The 19566-nt window shown below is 51.3% G+C and overlaps 1 protein-coding gene across 1 annotated transcript in view; it reads right to left on the bottom strand.

Moving 5' to 3' along the window:
* KCNH2 (potassium voltage-gated channel subfamily H member 2) overlaps positions 1 to 19566 on the bottom strand; it is a 1592201-nt gene that overhangs the window by 1297385 nt on the left and 275250 nt on the right. The window lies entirely within an intron of this gene.

The raw sequence follows: 19566 nt of genomic DNA, 5'->3' as shown, positions 1-19566 counted from the left end.
CTTCCCCAGAAAACCCTCTATTGTGTGCTGCAGGTCCTCCGCCTTTGTTGCTGGCAGTCTGCACTGGCCCTGCATAGTGTCCAACTTAATGACCAGGAAGGATAGGTGTGTGGAAGGGCCTTGTGTCTTTTTCTGGGCCAGGGGCACCCCAGCTCTTCTGACAAAGATACAAACTGCCCCAACAGCCCGCAGCCAGGTTTGCCAATCAACAAAAAAAATCCAGGTAATGAATCCACCTCTCTGCTGGGTGATGTTCCCCCAAGGCCCATTGCAGAAAGCTGCTAAATGACTTGAAGTAAGTGCGGGAGATGCCACACCCCATTGGCAGGCACTGATCGCGGTAATAATCCTCCCCAGCTGAAAGCCAAGCAGGGGATATCTCTCTGGGTGTACCAGCAACAAGTGGAATGCAGATTCTATATCAGCCTTGGCCAGCATGGACCCCGTCCAACTTGTCCTGATCTGGTCAATTTCATTATCTATGGTGGCATAGGATACAGAACAGCTGGCTTGGGCCAGCCAGTCACTGATAAACTCCCCAGCTGAGTGCGGCAGGTGGTGAACAAGTTGAAACTGGCCCGGATCCTTCTTGGGTATCAACACCAGTGGTGACACCCCAAAATCGCTACACTAGGTTTCTGAAAAGATGCCGGCGACCCCCCCCCCCAGATGAACCTCCTTGCCTACTTATTTCTTTGCCAAGGACAGGCTGTTCTTGACTGACTTCAAGTTCTGGCTAAGCCGGGTGGTCTGGGTGCCTGGTATGGTATCCTAAACCCTAATAAGAAGCCTTCTGCGAGTAGCTGTTTCTCTCTAGTTTTAGGTTAGCTGTTCAACAATTTCAGCAATGTTTCAGTTTTTATGGTTGTGGGCAAATGTGTGGGGGCCTCCCTTCTGGTGCCCCCACCCCCTATCTTCTATTTTGTCTTGTTCAGGTTCTTGGCCTCCACATGTCCTTTGGGCCTCTTGCATTCAATGAATGAACGTGCCACCCTCAGTTTCTGCAGGCATGGAAACTTACAGGACTGACCCCACTTGCAATCATCCCTGTCGTATTGCTAACAGGCTGTGTTGCAGCTTTTTCCTGCTTCTCCTTCCGCATAGGCCCTTGGTTTGCTATTATGGGGAATCCCGTCCTGCTTCCCTTCTGTCCACTGAAAAGGTGATTCATTGCTACTGACTCCTTCCCTTACCGCCACCATATGAGTTGTAAACCTTTCTACATCCTGGTGGTCTCAGTCAATGCACGGCCAGATTTGCATCCTTACTCTGAAACCCTCATCATATATAAGCCAAGTGTCTACCAGATATTTCAGCTGTGCCTTGTGCACTTTTGGCTCATGTGAGAACAGGGCCGGTGTGTTCTGCGGGAACTTCTCCACAAACACGCTAGCTAAGGTTCTAAAAGCCCGGAGCCAATTCTCGATGTTCTGTTCCACTATATGCTTTCGCCTCTCCCTCGTATTCTCATCTTTTTTATCCTGAACTGGCATGTTTAACTCTGCTGGTGCACTTCCACTAGTGAGAAAATGTCTATGTACTCCTTGTAATCAATAAATCAAACAAGGCTAAGCACTAAAGAGGGATATGACTTTTTATTGTTGCTTAGGACCCAAACAGCTTTGAGAGAATAATTATATCTCTTCTGCTACTGGTATTCTATCCAGAAAATTGTAGTCCTACTACCCTCAAATATCAAAACAGCAACAGCCACCCGTTAACCAACACCTTCACAAAGAAAAGTCAAAAGTACTTAAAGAAAAATGAAAGTGAAACATGAGTGGGCCCCTCACGTACGCACCACCAGGGAGGCTGCCAGCCGGTTCTCGCTAGTATACCCACGTTCTCTCATCATCGGATGCCCACTCATGAGAAACAAGAGTTCAAATCCAGTGAAGAGAAAGAGGGAACAGACCACAAAAAGAGACTGTTTTCCTGTTCCCAACGAAGAAAAGAGAAGAAAAGAAACCCGTGTATTGCAAGGAACGAATGTTCGAAGCAATATTTAAAATTGAGTTACAGACTCGGGGACGAGATACGGCTCTTCCAGTTAGCGGTTGCGGTGTTTTACGAGCTAACAATATTGCTGCCATTAAATCGGGGGTAAAAGTATTCAATATAACCCCGAGTGGCATAGTGGAGGCAGGTACGAATGCCCTCCGCCTCTACATGCCCTCCCGCAACACAAAAACATTTATCTAGTGAGGTGATCGAAACCCTTGCCCTGATGAATTTGCCAGAACAAAGTTAAGTGGCAATGAAACATGTTGGCCTTCTTTATAAAGGTTAACGACATTGAGTGTTTTTAGTTTGAGTAGGCTCACCGGTTTGAATAAAGAGGGTGATTATAACGTGAGTCTGTAACTCAATTTTAAATATTGCTTCGAACATTCGTTCCTTGCAATACACGGGTTTCTTTTCTTCTCTTTTCTTCGTTGGGAACAGGAAAACAGTCTCTTTTTGTGGTCTGTTCCCTCTTTCTCTTCACTGGATTTGAACTCTTGTTTCTCATGAGTGGGCATCCGATGATGAGAGAACGTGGGCATACTAGCGAGAACCGGCTGGCAGCCTCCCTGGTGGTGCGTACGTGAGGGGCCCACTCATGTTTCACTTTCATTTTTCTTTAAGTACTTTTGACTTTTCTTTGTGAAGGTGTTGGTTAACGGGTGGCTGTTGCTGTTTTGATATTTGAGGGTAGTGGGACTACAATTTTCTGGATAGAATACCAGTAGCAGAAGAGATATAATTATTCTCTCGAAGCTGTTTGGGTCCTAAGCAACAATAAAAAGTCATATCCCTCTTTAGTGCTTAGCCTTGTTTGATTTATTGATTACTGAGTGGAGGGCGGTTTGGCAGATACCCTCTGCAGCTCCTTAGTGTAATGATGTACTCCTTGTGCCAGATCCTCTCTTTCACCGCTAGGGAGATGTCAATGTCAATGTCAAATATTTTTGTAAAGCGCACAAATCACCAAAAGGTCTCAGGGCGCTAGCAACCAAGACAAAGAAGACGGACAGTGACTGAAAATGCTCAAGTACCTAAATGTCTTGGGAGAAAAGCCAAGTCTTCAGCTTTCTACGAAAGAGTAGATGGTCCGTTATAGATAGCAGCTCCACTGGGAGTTTATTCCAAAGCAGAGGGGCTAAATATGAGAAAGATCTACCCCCATTACGGACCGTCCGAATGCGTGGTTGAGCTAGAAGAAATCTGGTGCTGGACCGCAAAGAACGTCCTGGAACATACCATTGAAGCTTTTTTGCCTGATATAATGGACCAGTTCCATGCATTATCTTATGGGTGAGACTTAAGATTTTAATGCGCCCTCTTTGGCGAACCGAAAGCCAGTGCAGGGTTTTAAGAGTAGGGGCAGAAGGAGAACGGGAAGGGAGATTGAGAACAAGTCTGGCGGCCGTGTTCTGGAGGATTTGGAGTAAAGTAAATCTTGGTTAAGTGCAGTGAACGGGGCATTACCATAATCCAAACGACTGGTGATGAGACCCTGGACCAAAGGTTTCCTTGCTTCCATGGGTAACCATTTAAAGATCTTTCGTAACATGCGCATAATCCCAAAACAAGTCCCAAGCACTTGGTTTATGTGAGTCTTCAAGGACAAAGAGTTGTCAATTGTGATGCTCAAATTGCGGACTGCTAGCTTGGGCGAGGGACAGGTGCCCAGCTCTATCGGCCACCAGTCACATGTCCAGAGCTGTTCAGCTTTCCCAAATAGAATAACCTCCGTCTTACCACCAGATGAGGCTGGCTATCCCAGCTTGCCTGGCTATGACTGGTGGGTCACCTGGTAAGGGCCTTCAGTACTGACTGGCGGGCTTATCTTAACCTCTAGCCGCTGTTCCTCCCCCAACCCACACCTTGGTAGAATCTGTGTGCACCTGTGCTTCTAGCTCTTTGCCCACTGTGTCACCAGTTTGTTTGGAGACCTCTCCTGCTACTGTTGAAGTACTCTGTTGCCCATCCATTCCTTCCTGTGTGGCTGGATTTGGGTTGCAAGTGGCCGGCACCATCGCTTTTGGCACCCATGCTCTGTCCTAGCTATGAGCCCATGTTTTACCAAAAGACTGGGTAGCCCGGTGTCATTAAAGGGTTCCCTGATCCTGAACACGGCCTCCATGGTGCACAGTTAAAGTGAAAGGGAAGTAAATTCTGACCCCATGCCCCTTGTCCACCCTGCTATTGCCCTGCACTGTGAAGCCCTGGTTGTCCCGTGGCCCCTTGACTTGTATTGGCTTGGAACCTCAAGGGCCCTTGCGCTGCCCTGTTCATCACCCCCACCTGCATGCCGTACTTAGTAATACCCCTGGAGGTGACCCCGGTGGTACCCAGTGCCCGGCTCCGCTTCGTTGCTCCCCTGCCACAGCCTTCGCGAGCAGCGTGCTCACTTTATGCCACTGTCCGCCTCTGCTTCTTCAAGAGCAGTGCTGCCCTTCCACTTGCACATCAATCATGTTTATCAATCTGGCTAGCCACTTGGGTATTGTGCGGTACAGAAATGCCATCAGTCAGTCAGTCACATTCAAGCAATTAAGACTGGTCTGTAAAGTCAAACACATCATTGTAAGGGCGGCGTTGCACAACCTGGGGCATGAACTACTACACACAGGCCAGAGTACCCGTGTTTGAAGGGGAGGAGCACTCCTACTCTTACTAGTGAAGCGGAAGAGTATCGCCCCACTGCCAGAAAGCAGCAAAAAAAAGGGGGAAAAAGTGATAAGAACAGAATGTTATTATCATTTTATTTTGTCCTCCTGCTGCGGCAGTGCATGAGGGGGCGGGGCGGAGCTGCAGCGGAGGAGTGGTAGAACACTCCTGTGCGCAATGATTCGGACCGCCCAAAACAATCATGCGCACTTTCCCCCTTCTCCATGCAGGCTGCATTACAGCCTGAATGGAGAACATGCCCACCCCTACAGCTCCGGGCTGAGCGCCATGTCACGGCGCTTAGACAAATCACAATGCTGAATTGCAGTGTTGTGCTTGGCTGAGGGGTGAGAGCCTGGCTGCCTGCTTCCTGTTCCGACCTGGAGCCGGACACAGGCGAGCAGGAGAGAAGACGTGGGACACGGCGGCGATAAGGTTTTATTATTATTATTTTTTTTCAATGCAGCCCACGCCGCCCCCTCGTGCGCCTGTCCCCCAACCCACGAGCCATACCGGCCACCACTGGTGATATGTCTGTTCCATCACTAAGCAGTTATCAGTTACAAGCTTTTGTGCTTGCAGACAGGGCAGTTTACTCCGCAGACCCTCACTTATTTTTCTTTCCAGGGCATGGTTTGTGTTAATTCACAGCAGAAGGGCAGGTTCTCTGAAAAGACCCTTCCAGAGGGACACTATACCATAATTTCCACATTGTGGAAGTGATGTGGCATGATTTGCTGTGTTTAAAGTGTTTCAACGACCAGAAAATGACTACTTTTGCTCATCAGTAAGAGGCAAGTACACTGTGAGGGCACTCCCCTAAATGATGCAGGGATCCCAGGCCATACAGGAGAAGCACTTCTCACACCGACGTCAGCACTCTGAGGCACACAGTACCAGATCTTTCTTTAAAGGATTATGGTACTTGCAGTTCCAATAAAGATGCCGGTAGTCTGGGCACACTGTACTGATTCTTTGAAGGGTGTGATACTCTAGGATGCAGAAGGATGTAGATACTCAACGGCACACAGTACTGGTACTGCTTAGAAGGATGGCGGTACATTAGGGCATGCTACACTTCTACTTCTCTGAGGGATGCGGATATACTGCGATGCATAGTATTAATATTGCTCAGAAAGACAATGTACTCCGAGCACACAGTAATGACTATTTCTTGAAGGATGGGGCTACTCTCAAGAGCACAGTGCTGGTACCTCAGAAGGATGCGGGTACTCTGAGCACACACTACTGAGTATTCCTTGAAGGATGGGTCTATTGTCAGGAGCACAGTGCTGGTACCTCAGAAGGGTGCAGGCACTCTGAGCACACACTACTGACTCTTCTTTGAAGAATTAGGCTATTCTGAGGAGCACAGTGCTGGTTCCTCAGAAGGGTGCAGGTACTCTGAGCACACACTACTGAGTATTCCTTGAAGGATGGGGTTATTGTCAGGAGCACAGTGCTGGTACCTCAGAACGGTGCAGGCACTCTGAGCACACTCTACTGAGTATTCCTTGAAGGATGGGGCTATTGTCAGGAGCACAGTGCTGGTACGTCAGAAGGGTGCAGGCACTCTGAGCACACACTACTGAGTATTCCTTGAAGGATGGGTCTATTGTCAGGAGCACAGTGCTGGTACCTCAGAAGGGTGAAGGCACTCTGAGCACACACTACTGACTCTTCTTTGAAGAATTAGGCTATTCTGAGGAGCACAGTGCTGGTTCCTCAGAAGGGTGCAGGTACTCTGAGCACACACTACCGAGTATTCCTTAAAGGATGGGGTTATTCTCAGGAGCACAGTGCTGGTACCTCAGAACGGTGCAGGCACTCTGAGCACACACTACTGAGTATTCCTTGAAGGATGGGGCTATTGTCAGGAGCACAGTGCTGGTACGTCAGAAGGGTGCAGGCACTCTGAGCACACACTACTGAGTATTCCTTGAAGGATGGGTCTATTGTCAGGAGCACAGTGCTGGTACCTCAGAAGGGTGCAGGCACTCTGAGCACACACTACTGACTCTTCTTTGAGAATTAGGCTATTCTGAGGAGCACAGTGCTGGTTCCTCAGAAGGGTGCAGGTACTCTGAGCACACACTACCAAGTATTCCTTGAAGGATGGGGTTATTCTCAGGAGCACAGTGCTGGTACCTCAGAAGGGTGCACGTACTCTGGGCACACACTACTGAGTATTCCTTGAAGGATAGGGCTATTGTCAGGAGCACAGTGCTGGTACCTCAGAAGGGTACAGGCACTCTGAGCACACACTACTGAGTATTCCTTGAAGGATGGGGTTATTGTCAGGAGCACAGTGCTGGTACCTCAGAAGGGTGCAGGCACTCTGAGCACACACTACTGAGTATTCCTTGAAGGAGGGGGTTATTGTCAGGAGCACAGTCCAGGTACCTCAGAAGGATGCACGTACTCTGAGCACACACTACTGAGTATTCCTTGAAGGATGGGGTTATTGTCAGGAGCACAGTGCTGGTACCTCAGAAGGGTGCAGGCACTCTTAGCACACACTACTGAGTATTCCTTGAAGGAGGGGGTTATTGTCAGGAGCACAGTCCAGGTACCTCAGAAGGATGCACGTACTCTGGGCACACACTACTGAGTATTCCTTGAAGGATGGGGTTATTCTGAGGAGCACTGGCACTGCTCAGGTGGTGCAGGTACTCTGGAGAGTTCAACACTTAAAAGGATGTGGTACACCAAGGCACACTGCACAGCGTTTTAAGGATGAAGCGAGTACTCTGAGGTGCACAGCATGAATATTTTTCAGACAGATGTGCGCACTCTAAAACACTCATTAAAGGTGCTACGCAGAATAATCGCAAAAACAACAGATGATGGACGGAATGCTGAGCCAATCAAACATTCACCCCCACTCACAGATCTGGGTTAAATCCATCTTCTTTTGCACACCACACCATTCCAGTTTAGACCCAGCCATATGCAAATCAGTCTTGACCCTGCTCCCTATGGGAACAGTCCAGCCCGAACTGCCAGACCAGGTCCTCCCTGGACCAGAGACAAGCATCCTAGGACCAGTTTCGGGGTTTCTCCCCTCTTCAGCCAGGATAGCTTGAATCTGGTGGTGTGGTGAGCATGGGACCCACGTCTGGGCATACCCTTCCCACTTAGGGCGACAAATGCAAAAACAGATGATGGACGGAATGCTGAGCCAATCAAACATTCACCCCCAGTCACAGATCCGGGTTAAATCCATCGTTTTTTGCACACCACACCATTCCAGTTTAGACCCAGCCATATGCAAATCAGTCTTGACCCTGCTCCCTATGGGAACAGTCCAGCCCGACCTGCCAGGCCAGGCCATAATCTAGGCAGGTGGATGTCACTCTTTTGATTACATTTCAGTACAGGGCTACTGTGTATATTTGTTAGTCAGTTTCCATTGCCTGGAAATGGGCCACCCTTGAAAAGAGCTGCAGATGCAGAATTCAATGGCATGGATTTTAATCGATTCAGAACACTTTCCTTTGAGGCTGAAAGGTTTTTTCGCGGCTCATTCTCGGTAATGGCTTTGTAAGTGGGTTAGGAGGGGCATGTAGAGTCACGCAGAATGCCACATTTCTTTGAATGCACGAGCAACAGGTGGTGCTTTACGTGGGCACATGGACTGGTTCATATAGCCGGTCACTCGGAGGGGCCTTGGCATGTTTGAGGTCTAGGAGAACACACTCGGTTTGGGGCCCCCAGCATTCGATGTAGTCATATAGCTGGATGGCTGGGTACTGTGAAGCACGTGTTGCCAGCTTGTGTGGCACGGCCGATAAGTCTGAGGGGTGCCCCGTGCAATGAGTTAGGTTTTCCCATCTGCGTGGTTAGAGATGGCACTTTTGAGCACTTTGATGCCCCATGTATCGTCAGCGGTGCTGGAGGTAGAGGGAGGCTGTGAATATATTTAATTATCTATGTGTTGGGTTCATTTTTATTTTTTTTCACATTTGTATGTGCTGCGTCTCTACCCAAATGGGTGTGAGCATTCTTTACAAGAAAACAAAAATGGGGGGCGTGGTTTAAGAGCCAGAGATGGCGTACGCATAACTTTAGCGCTCTGCTCCAGCCTACAAAAAAATCCTGAACAATCATCCTCCCGGGGGTCCATCGAGCCATGAAAATCCACAACCCTGCTCTGTAGCATCTGACACCAAGTAGCCCCATGACAGTTGAAGGGCTTGTGGCGGCTCCCAGGGTACTGTGGCATTTAAACCCACGCTCCTACCTGGAGCGCACCGAGGGCGAGTGGAGGAGTGGGGTACCAGATTACAGAGATCAGAAGCTACAATAACAGTGAGGCCAGGTGTCCAGAACCAAAAAAAACCAAAACAGAATGCTAGCGGCTTCCCTATCCTATATCGAGTGCCCAGCAGGAATTGCCATCCAGGCACGATGCCTGCGAAAAGTGTGACCAGCAGACGTGCAACCAGGAGCCCACATGAAGGAGGTGGTAGCGACCTGCTGAGTGGCCTCTCCCAACAGCAGCACTGCTTGGCGCACTAGGCTGTGGGTGAATTTCAACCTGCCCCAGACTCTATTAGCGACGACTTGTACACTGAAAGTCACAGTGCACCTGGGCGGCTAGCGCCCGCCTTGCATAGTATCCCCAGGGGCACCCCGCTGTCCCCCCTCCCCCATAGTAGGTTACCAAATAACACACACAAGACAGTTGGTGTTGGGTAACAATGCTGCAGGTTTATTACATAATTCCAGAATATGTAATGGGTGGGTTATCTTACGGGCGATCCAAGGGCAGGCAACGAACTGGGTCGCCTGCCCGCCTGATGAGCCGGGCAGCGCGGGAGCGATGCCCGCCGTTGCTGCCACCCAGGTGATTCTTTCTACGATCACGTGCCGTTGGTAACTTCTACTCACGCCCCCCCTCTCGGGGCGGAGCATCGCTTAGCAAGCCCCCGGTTGTTCAGGCCCACAACCGCCCGCAGGACTAGCGGGGCGCCGACACGGCTTCCGGGACCTCCCCTGAGGCTCCCCGGTTTTGGCTCAGGCACCCCCTATGGTGCCGCGCAGAGGTACCCTTTGTACCGGACTGCTTCCAGATCACCCTGTAACTCCGCCACAGCCCTGGAGGTGGCTCACCGTCGCAGCCAGGGCCCCCCACCAACCCGCTATAGTCTTACCTGCAACCTCTCCTATCTAGGGCTTCCTGCAACTAGCTGGAAGGGAACCATCCTAGCAGAAAGAAGAGTTTGAAATTCTGCCACCTCATGACAGTGTGACAGCGCTAGCGGGACCCAAACCCTGTGAGATCCCTTATATCCACAGGCACCAGACTTACCAGTAAGCTATAGCTCCTGGTGTTGTAGATGGCCCCATTTATGTCCCCAAGGCCCGAGACGCTATCTGAATTGGATAGGGTCTGCTGAAAGAAAGGACCCGTTGGGCCTGGGGAGATGTGCCAAGAACTATTCGCCCCCCATGCGGGAAGGTTACCCTCTTCACAATTCCGGGCCTGCCCGCTTGGGCTATTATGGCGAGAAGGGTTTAACTTAACCTTTGGACAGTCCCCTCAGATTGCTAAACCTGGAGCACAGGAGTGCTCCTGGCTGCCAGTGAGTGACCATGGGCAAGGGGCGACTCTAGCCCCTGCCCACCATCCCTTATTCCTTATGGGAATTATGCCCCTACAGATCCCTCAGTGATGACCCCCTAGGTATACCAGCTTCGGGAATCTGTCTGGCTTAAGCATTGCGCGCTGTCAGTTCTAACTCGGGCGCCATGAGGCGGTCTGGAACACGGACCGGTGGCCAGTAAGTAATCGGCCTAACAATGAACTATTGGTGGGTTTGAGACAGTTCTATGAAGAAATCCTTGAATGAATTGCTCCTCAAAGTGAAGGGACAAATACCCTGGTCACCCCCAAGGCAGGCGTACTGCCATGCCAGCTGTAGGCAGAGTGACACACAACCACCGACCTATAGCTATTCGCGGCAGAGTACCTAGAGACCCAGAATGCGCAAACTAGAAATTGGTATACGCGCGCGGTTCCACCGCAGGCAGTTCTACAGAACCTTGTATACTTATTCAGCTGGCAACAGTGAATTTAAACCCAAAGGCATAGATCCAAGCCTGTTGGGTCATCTCTACTATATACAGGCCGCCCTGGCTTGTGGCAGACTGTCCCCAGCGCCAGGTTGCAATTCGCTCGCGAGCGGCGCACCCGCAACCACTTGGTCGAATCACACCGGTAACTTTGTGCCGTGGTTTTGGCCCTAGTGAGGCGCTATGTGGTGACAACTTATTCTTTGCCGCTATGTCAGTGCATCCCCGTATTCAATGCGATTGGGGCACTGAGCTACACCCATATCTACACCCATCTAATGGCTTAAACCAGGCTTCTATTAGCATTAGATAATAAACTACCATTCTATCTTGGTTGCGTTGCCCTCCCAGAACTAGGCACCCACCTGGGTGGCTAGGTTTGTTAGATATGTGTGATTTCTCCCATATCTGTGCGACTATGAGTGGCAGGTGAAGGCCTAAGACTGGCCCTATCTTGCGAGCAAAACCGCACCGGGCTCAGGTCAAGGCCCACATAAGCATGTTGGAGGGGCAGAGTTGCGGACTTATAGCACACCTCTTTTTGACTGTCGGCAGCGTCCCGTGTTTAACTGTTACTAACATAGCCCAATGACCGTTCTACGTTAGGACTAACCCCACTCTGGTCCACCCTGCCCAAGGACTAATGCACTTGGGAGCGCGAGGCCTTAAGCAATGGGGGTTGGGTGTCAAAACAACAACAATAACAAACTACCCAAGCCCCCTTTCAGCAAAAGGATGGAGACGAGGGAGACGTGGTTACGTGTGGTCAGGATCGGCAGCGCGACCCTCGCTGTAAATAGCACTTTTATATCGCGCGAACTCGACCCGAAGGTATAGCAGCGCTGTGCATGAGCACCATATTTAGACCCATATTCGGGCACGGGAGTGAGATCATGAGCCGCCAGGTCCGCGACCCTCGGAAGCCCAGGCATACCAGGTCCAGCAGCTCGCATACATATTCGGGCACGGCGATGTTCGCCGATTTACCCAGCGTCACAAACCCAGCGCGAACTCGGTCCGAAGGTATTGGCGCGCAGTTCATGAGCACCATATTTACATACATAATCGGGCACGGGGAGATTAAGTGATCTGCCGGAGTCACAGCGCGACTCGCCCGACGTTATATGGAGCGCAGTCCGTACGCCCCGTATCTACATACATATTCGGGCACGGAGTGGGATCATGAGCCGCCAAAACTCACGACCCTCGGGGGCCCAGGTAGACCAGGCCCAGCAGCACGCATGCATATCTGGGTATGGGGTGATCAGTGATTTGCCCAGCGTCACAACCACAGCGCGAACTCGATCCGGAGGTGATGGCGAGCAGTTCGTGAGCACCGTATATACATACATCATCGGGCATGTGGATATTAAATTATCTGCCCGGAGTCACAGCGTGACCCGCCCGAAGGTGTTGGAGTGCAGTACATGAGCCCCGTATTAACATACCTATTCGGGCGCGGGGGGTTAGTGATTAGCTAAAACCGTAATGCGCGCGGAATTATTAGAGCGCCGGACACAAGCACCGACCAAATAACCCATTCGGGTGCAGGGGGTGTCGTAATCCCTGAATCACCTGATGCGCGCGCATGTGGGCACGAGCAAATTCGTGTGAATAATACATGCACATGTATCATGTGTCCGCATTATAGGAAGCGAGCCAATACATGTTGCATATTTATCTAGCGTGAACTCGACCCGAAAGTATTGGAGCAAAATCTTGTGAACAATGCCTGCGCTTGTATCAAGTGTCTGCCTTATAGGAAGCCAGCAGATACATGTTGCCTATTTGTATAGCGCGAACTCGACGCCAAAGGTATTGGAGCGCTTTACATGAGCACCGTATTTACATAACACCATGCAGGCACGGGGAGCGTAAGCGATTCGTACCATATAACACGATCCCCGTGCCAAATCACGCGAGCACCGCACCAGATTAACCATTGAGGTGGAATTGGAGGACTTTACATGAGCACCGTGATTGAATTACACCTTCAAGCAGGGGTTGCTTAAGAGAATCGTACATATTACACGCTCCCCGACCGGGTCACGCGAGCACCGCACCAGATTATCCATTGAGGTGCGGGGGGTTTAGTAATGCCCGCAATCGCGTAATGTGAACAATGCATGCACTTGTATCATGAATCTGCCTCATAGGAAGCCAGCAATACATGTTGCATAATTATATAGCGCGAACTCGACCAGAAGGTATTGGAGCGCTTTACATGAGCACCTTATTTACATTACACATTTAAGCACGGGGGCTTACGAGATTCGTACCAATTATCCATTGAGGTGCAGGGGTTCAGTAATGCCCGCAATCGCATAATGCGAACGCGACCTCAAGGGACGGAACCTCACTTCCCTAAACCAGCGTCCAGCTCGCAGTCGTCGGACTACCCCACCTCTGCAGGTCACCACGCCTACCGCACGCAGCCCACTGCATGCCCCCCCGCCCTCAACGGCAGCATAGCCGACGGGAGGGGGGGTGATAACCTTATCCAGGGAGCGCCACGGGGGTTGCACCGCCCGCGATCCGCGGGGGCACAGGCAGCTCCCAGCCTTGCAGTGCTGGTGTATTAGGGCCATGAACCGACGCTAATCTCCTAACGGCTCCCCCGGCGCAGGGTGTGCGGCTTCTTTGCCGGCCGCACCCCCATTCATTTACTTCGCTCGCGATGGCCGCCGCCATTGCGAAGTATGTGTGCTTATTCACCCTTCTATCCTTACCACCCTTCACCCTGCAACAGCAATTGGGGCCCACAATTGCCCCCTTTACACATTGCAACCGTAGCGGGGCGCTTCCCCCACCCAATCATGCATGCCAACGTATTGTAGCGCCGTATGAGAGCGCCGTGCCAAATTGACTTGAGGTGGAAGGGGGGGTGTCGTAATGTCCTGGGGACCTAATGCGCCTCTCGTGACAATGCATACACATAAATCAAGTATCAAAACAATGCATACACATGAATCATGTAATTGCCTTATAGGCAACCAGCAAACACAGCTAGCATAATTATATAGCGCCGACACGACTTGAAGGAATAGGCGCCAATTCTTGAGACCATACAATCTATGCATCGCGCATCCGCCATTTTAGGCAGCCAACGAACCTGTTGCCTACTATATAGCGCAAAATGACCCGAGGTATTGGAGCGCTTTACGTGAGCATCGCATTTCCCTTACACAAGGCACTGGGAGCTCAGTACCGTAATAAACGTTCGAATGCGAAATCGTCCCGAGGTATTGGAGCGGCTTACATGAGCATCGTATTCGCCTTACACAGGGCACTGGGAGAGCGCTTTACGTGAGCGTCGCATTTACATTACACAAGGCACTGGGAGCTCAGTACCGTAATAAACGTTCGAATAAGAAATCGACCCGAGGTCTTGGAGTGCCTTACATGAGCATCGTATTCACCATACACAGGGCACTGAGAACTCAGTCCCGTATTACCCGTTCAAATGTCCCTGGCCCTGGGCACCGTATTTACCTGGACACCCCGGCCCGAGAAGCTCCAGTACCATATTACGTGCTCAGCTCAAGCGAGCTCTGACCCGCGAATGCGGACGCGGCCTCGCAGGCCGGGGCACGATTCCACCGAACCCGCGTCCCGCTCACTGCTTACACTGCCCGCCACTTGGCCCCGCTCACCCCCGCACCCCCACGGCAACGCACTGGCTACCCATGTGCCGCCGCCCAATGCCTGCCTCCCCCAACCCTCTCGGCATCGTAGCCACCGGAAGGGGGGGGGGCGACTGATCCCTGGAGCGCCACGGGGTTGCACCGCCCGCGGTCCTCGGGCACCCAGGCAGCTCGCCACCTTGTAGTGCTGGGGCGGGGGGGGTGGATGGTGCCGAGGACCCACGCCGGGTGCGCGGCTTATTGGCCGGCAACTCCCATATAAAATTACTTGCGGGAGGACCGCCACCAACGAAGAATACACCCCAGGACCTTAATGGACCTTTCGAGATGAGCAATAGTTTCCTTACAGCTGGACACATACATTTTTTGCTGCCCGCGGGGCGGGGTGGGGGAAATCGATGGGAATTAAACCGGTAACCTTGAGAGCAAGGGTATCGGACCTGCAATTATGCCACAGCGACTCTAGCAACCTCACGCGGCAGCGACGCTAGGTCAGGGGATAGTTTAATGAGCCCGCGAAACCCCCCAAAGCCCAGTTCAATGTGGCAGGGGTGGGATGCAGGGATGGCCCCAGCTGGGCAAGCGTTCCATCCCCGTATTCTGAAAGCCGCCACGGCCTTGTAGCTCCCACATTCGAGTCGCGCCACAAATTTCGCGCCTTTTCCCGCGCACCCCCAGGGCCCCTCAATCACGCCACGACCTGCTCGACCGCCATTAGCGCTTTTTTAACTTAGCCGCAGCGTACTATCGAGGCACCAGGTCCCCACTTCCGCCCCCCCCACCCGTGGCCTTCCAAGCCACAGGGCCCCGGCAACCTGGTACTGCCCAGGGACAGGGCCGGGGCGGGGGGTGTGGAGCAAGACTCACCGTTGTTCTTGAGAACCGTACGACGACGGTGAGGCCGGGATCACATCGCGAGGCAAGGACGACGACCGATGGTGCCGGAGACTGCGACCGATCAAAGAGGTCGCCAGGAGGGTGGGGGAAGGCTAAATAGCCTCCCCCTCACACCAGGGCCAGTAAGTGACACGCATTGTGCGTCACTTCCTGCCAGCCCGAGGAGGGGGGCTCCGGTCAGCGTCCCCGCCCCCCCCCTGTGGGAGGGGTGACCGGTGCCCCGGGGGCACTAAGGTGCCGACCGCCAATTGGCCTGTGGGGGCCGCGGTCAGCGGCATTTCCCCTGACAAACCTGGCCCTGTACAGTGTGCAAACGCACACCGCGGCAGAAGTTTGCATGCAGCTCACCAATAACCAACAGCCACTACATCTCCTTGAAGACTCTCTGCACATAGAGGAGAAGCGAGACCAGGGAATCTGGGGGCGTTGAGAACTCGGAGCGTGGCTGGGCAGAGACATTTTAAGGCATGGGCAAAGTGGGCTCCGGCCCAGGGCCTCAGTCTTTCAGGGGCCCCCTGATAGAGCCAGCTCTCTTCTGCAGAGAGTCTTTTCCCTGACGACCTTCAATACTTCTTAAACATATTGTTGCAAATAGTCTTTTCCTTTAATTTATTTTTAATTTGGGCGATGTGTGAGAGTCTATTACAGACATTGTGCAGACAAATGTGTTTATGTTTCATGTAACATGAATAAAAAATGTTCCTTCTAGATCCAAACAGGATTTTGCATATGAGAAATGGAAGGGTATCATAGAGTTTAGTTACAGTAATATTAGCAAGCTGCTGCAGTGTTACAATACTGAAACACACAACACTATCCCTGAATATTAGATATAATAAACACATTTAGAATTTGGAGGAGTGTGCCCGTGCACTGTCAGTGACCTGGCCAAAGAGGGCATGAAAAAACTGAAACTGGATCATAAATTCAAAGCTGACCTGAACAGGGGCCCACAAAATACATTTGGCCCAGGGCCCCCCAAATCCTTAAAATGTCCCTGTGGCTGGGATCATTATACGGTGCTCTTACCTTACGCCCGAAGACAGATGACTCACTGGGGTATGCTACGGCCTCTGAAAATATTGCAAGAGTCGAACTGTGGTCTAAACTTTAAGAGGAGGAGATTGTCTGACGGGGGAGTACTCATAGCAGACACACAACAGGCCAATAATCTGGCGTGCCGCCCTTATGAACATGGGGAAACACGGTTAAGATGACTGGTCCGCCATAGCCTGTGACCATGAAGATGAGCTGAGAAACACCTACGCCCCCCACATGTCGCTTGCACATGGTGGGGGACCCTAAAGTGGCTCTGATTTTCAGTGCTCTGCAACCAGCGAAGAGAACTGTCCTACTGGGATGGAGACAATAGGACACTTACCCAGTGGCATTCCCACACAGGACAGCGAAGAGTTCAAGAGGAGAATAACACACCGGTGGGAGAGTCGGAGAAAGGGCAGGGTAACTTGCGTGGGCAGCAAGGCCTCTAAGAGCTTGTGCCTCAGGTGAGGGTTACAGAGGTGGCAAGCAAGCCACGGAAGCATTCCAGAGCTAGGCTCCAGCAGTCGGAGCACACGTCGGTGCTCACCCTCAGCCTTCCTAAGAGCAGAGAGCCTTCACAACCTGAAGGAGTTCACAGGCACACGACCAGGCTGCCACCGCCGGCTGTTGCTGCTCTCACACTGGCTACCGGCACTCCTTATGGACATGGAGGACTAGACAACCCAGTGCCCAGGTGGGCACCAACAATCCCTCCATGACTGTGTCTTGCAATATTGAAGGAACTCAACACACAGAGCCTCCCCTGCAGCTCAAATTAGTCAAAATACTAGCAGCCATAGCGCACACTAAATACACACCACAACAGGATAGTAATGCTGTCTCAGTAGGACTGGGACTATTGAGAGCTGACCACCATAAATTGATGGACAGGATGAAAGAGAGGTTGTGGCCTAACAGCTAGAATGGTCGACCTCAAAGCTGGGGAACCAGGTTCGAGTCTCGGCAGGGGCGCTCGACATTCTGTGATTTTGGGCAAATCACTTAATCTCCTCATGCCTAACAAAAAATAAATATGTCCATCTGTAATGCAACTGCTGCTAATGTAGAGCACGCTGATACCTTCCGGTCGAGTTTGCGCTATATAAAACTCCCCCCCAAAAAGTGGAGAATGGGATTGAAAAAGTGTGGCCTGAGCAACTGGCATTGTCCCAACAAATCTCAGCACTGACTGACTACTCAAAAAATTGTCCCTGAAGGTACGGAAGGAGGGCACATGGTAACCTACCTTGAGCACTGGATGTGGACTGAGGCTGCCCTAAACCTCCTGACACCCTTCTTCACTCTAGAACGTGTGCATAAAGTGCCCGCCAGCATGCTGGTGCATGGCTGGCACCTCCACCTAGTGGGGCCAAGCTGCTCCCTTTCAGGGACAAGGATGTTCTGCAAAGGGCCAGAACGGCAGGCCCATACAACATCGGAAACGGGAAGGTCACACTATTCCCGGACTATAATGCTGCAATACAGAATAGGAGGGCCTCCTTCCTGGAGGTGAAGAGCACACTTAGAGAGGAAGGCCTTCAGTGCTGCCCGATGCTCCCAGCCAAACTGAAGATTTTGCTGCATGGAACATCCCATTTCTGTGAAGACCCCCAAGAAGCATGGGACTGGCTCGATGCCTATAAAGCGAAAATTACTCTGCTGGGCCCTCGCCGGGCAGAAGGCATCAACAAGCCAAAACCCAGGAAAATACCTTGTACGGCCAGAAGCAGAGGCACCCTGAAGAAGCCAACCAGAACCCAAATGGAAGTAGAGTGAGTGGCGGCCCTCAAGGCAACAACAGCAATCACAGTGCAGACGGTGTCCCATTCGGAGTTAGGCTCACCATCGGAGAGATACTCTGCGGAATCAGAGTTGGGGGATCAGTTTTGGTGGAAGAAGGCCTCTCTGGCATGACCCCACAATGAATTGACAATCTGATCTAACTTGGAGGTCAGTGTAAACGTGGCTATGCTGTCTCCTGGCCCCTCTGCAGGCAATTTGCTGCAACTGGTGATGTGTGTAAGAAGCCTGTAAGCACAATTGGTCCCCTCAAAAAAAGGCCGACAGCCATGTCAGACAAGTGCTTGTGGGAGGTAAAGAAATGCCTGAACTAGACTCCTTGAATGACTGGAATGAGAAGTCCCCAGAGACCGCAGGTTAGGTGACAACTTGCTCCCAGTAAGTGTACTGTGTACAGGCAGGAGCAAACAGGCTGATGCCAGGCTGGTTCTGCCTACCCCACACCACTCGGCCCTCCTAGGAGTCTAGTGGAGCTTTGCCTATGACTATGTTGATTAGTATTCATGCGTTTGGGCAGACAGCCATTGCTAATCTGCCTTTGGAATGAGGAGATTTAACCTGAGGCCCTTGTTATTGTTAGGCAGCTCTCTCCCTCACACAATACTGACCTGCCTCTTAGGAGGGATCTCCAGAGCCAAAACATTTAAAGTGGGCACTAGGTTCCTCGACCTGATGCTTATTCGGGCCAAACGTAGAATAGCAATGGCATGGGAATCAGGGACTGGGCCCGCATTTGAGGTATGGGTCAGAGATGTTACCACTTGGGCTAGTGGAAGACACAAGAGGTGCTAGAAGACGCCCTATAGCAGATATATGGATGGAGGTGCTAGGGAACTGAGAGCATCCAGGAGGGGATGTACAGTCAGACCAGGATACACGAGAGGATCAAGAAGATGGGAGCCATGGCAGTGATCAATATGAGAGATGGGTGGCTGCTCCTCATTAATTTATTAGACCCCTCAAGAATAAAAGATTTCCTCCGTGTACTGGGTGCCGCGTAGGTTACACCGCCCAGACTGTTGTATGAGATGGATTGCTCACCCCACCTCTAGACATAGAGACTACTCATTCCGGTGGAAGCCAGAAGACATACACACACACCTGACACATACTAAAACATTTTCCACCAGCCTACCTTCCCAACACCCGAGAGCTGATTTGCCCGAGACACATCAGTTACCGTTTATCTTATTTTTAGGTTCCCCCAGTTGGGAAAATTAGATTTTGTTATTCCCCAAGTTCTTCCCCTTTTCCATACTCCTGACTCAGAGTCAGGTGGAATGCCTGTGCCATTCCACATGACTCTGGGTTCACTGAGAAAATATCAATGTTAAAAATAAAGAAGTAAAAAATATCGATGCAAAAATATAGAATGCAAAAATATCGACTCCCTATACTTTAACAGGTAAGTACAAAAATATCAACAACCAAAAATCGATGTAAAAAATAT

Source organism: Triturus cristatus, chromosome 10, assembly GCF_964204655.1.
Source record: "Triturus cristatus chromosome 10, aTriCri1.1, whole genome shotgun sequence".
Taxonomy (NCBI): Eukaryota; Metazoa; Chordata; class Amphibia; order Caudata; family Salamandridae; genus Triturus; species Triturus cristatus.
Note: the sequence above shows the minus strand (reverse complement) of the source record. Positions and strands in the feature narration are given on the sequence as shown.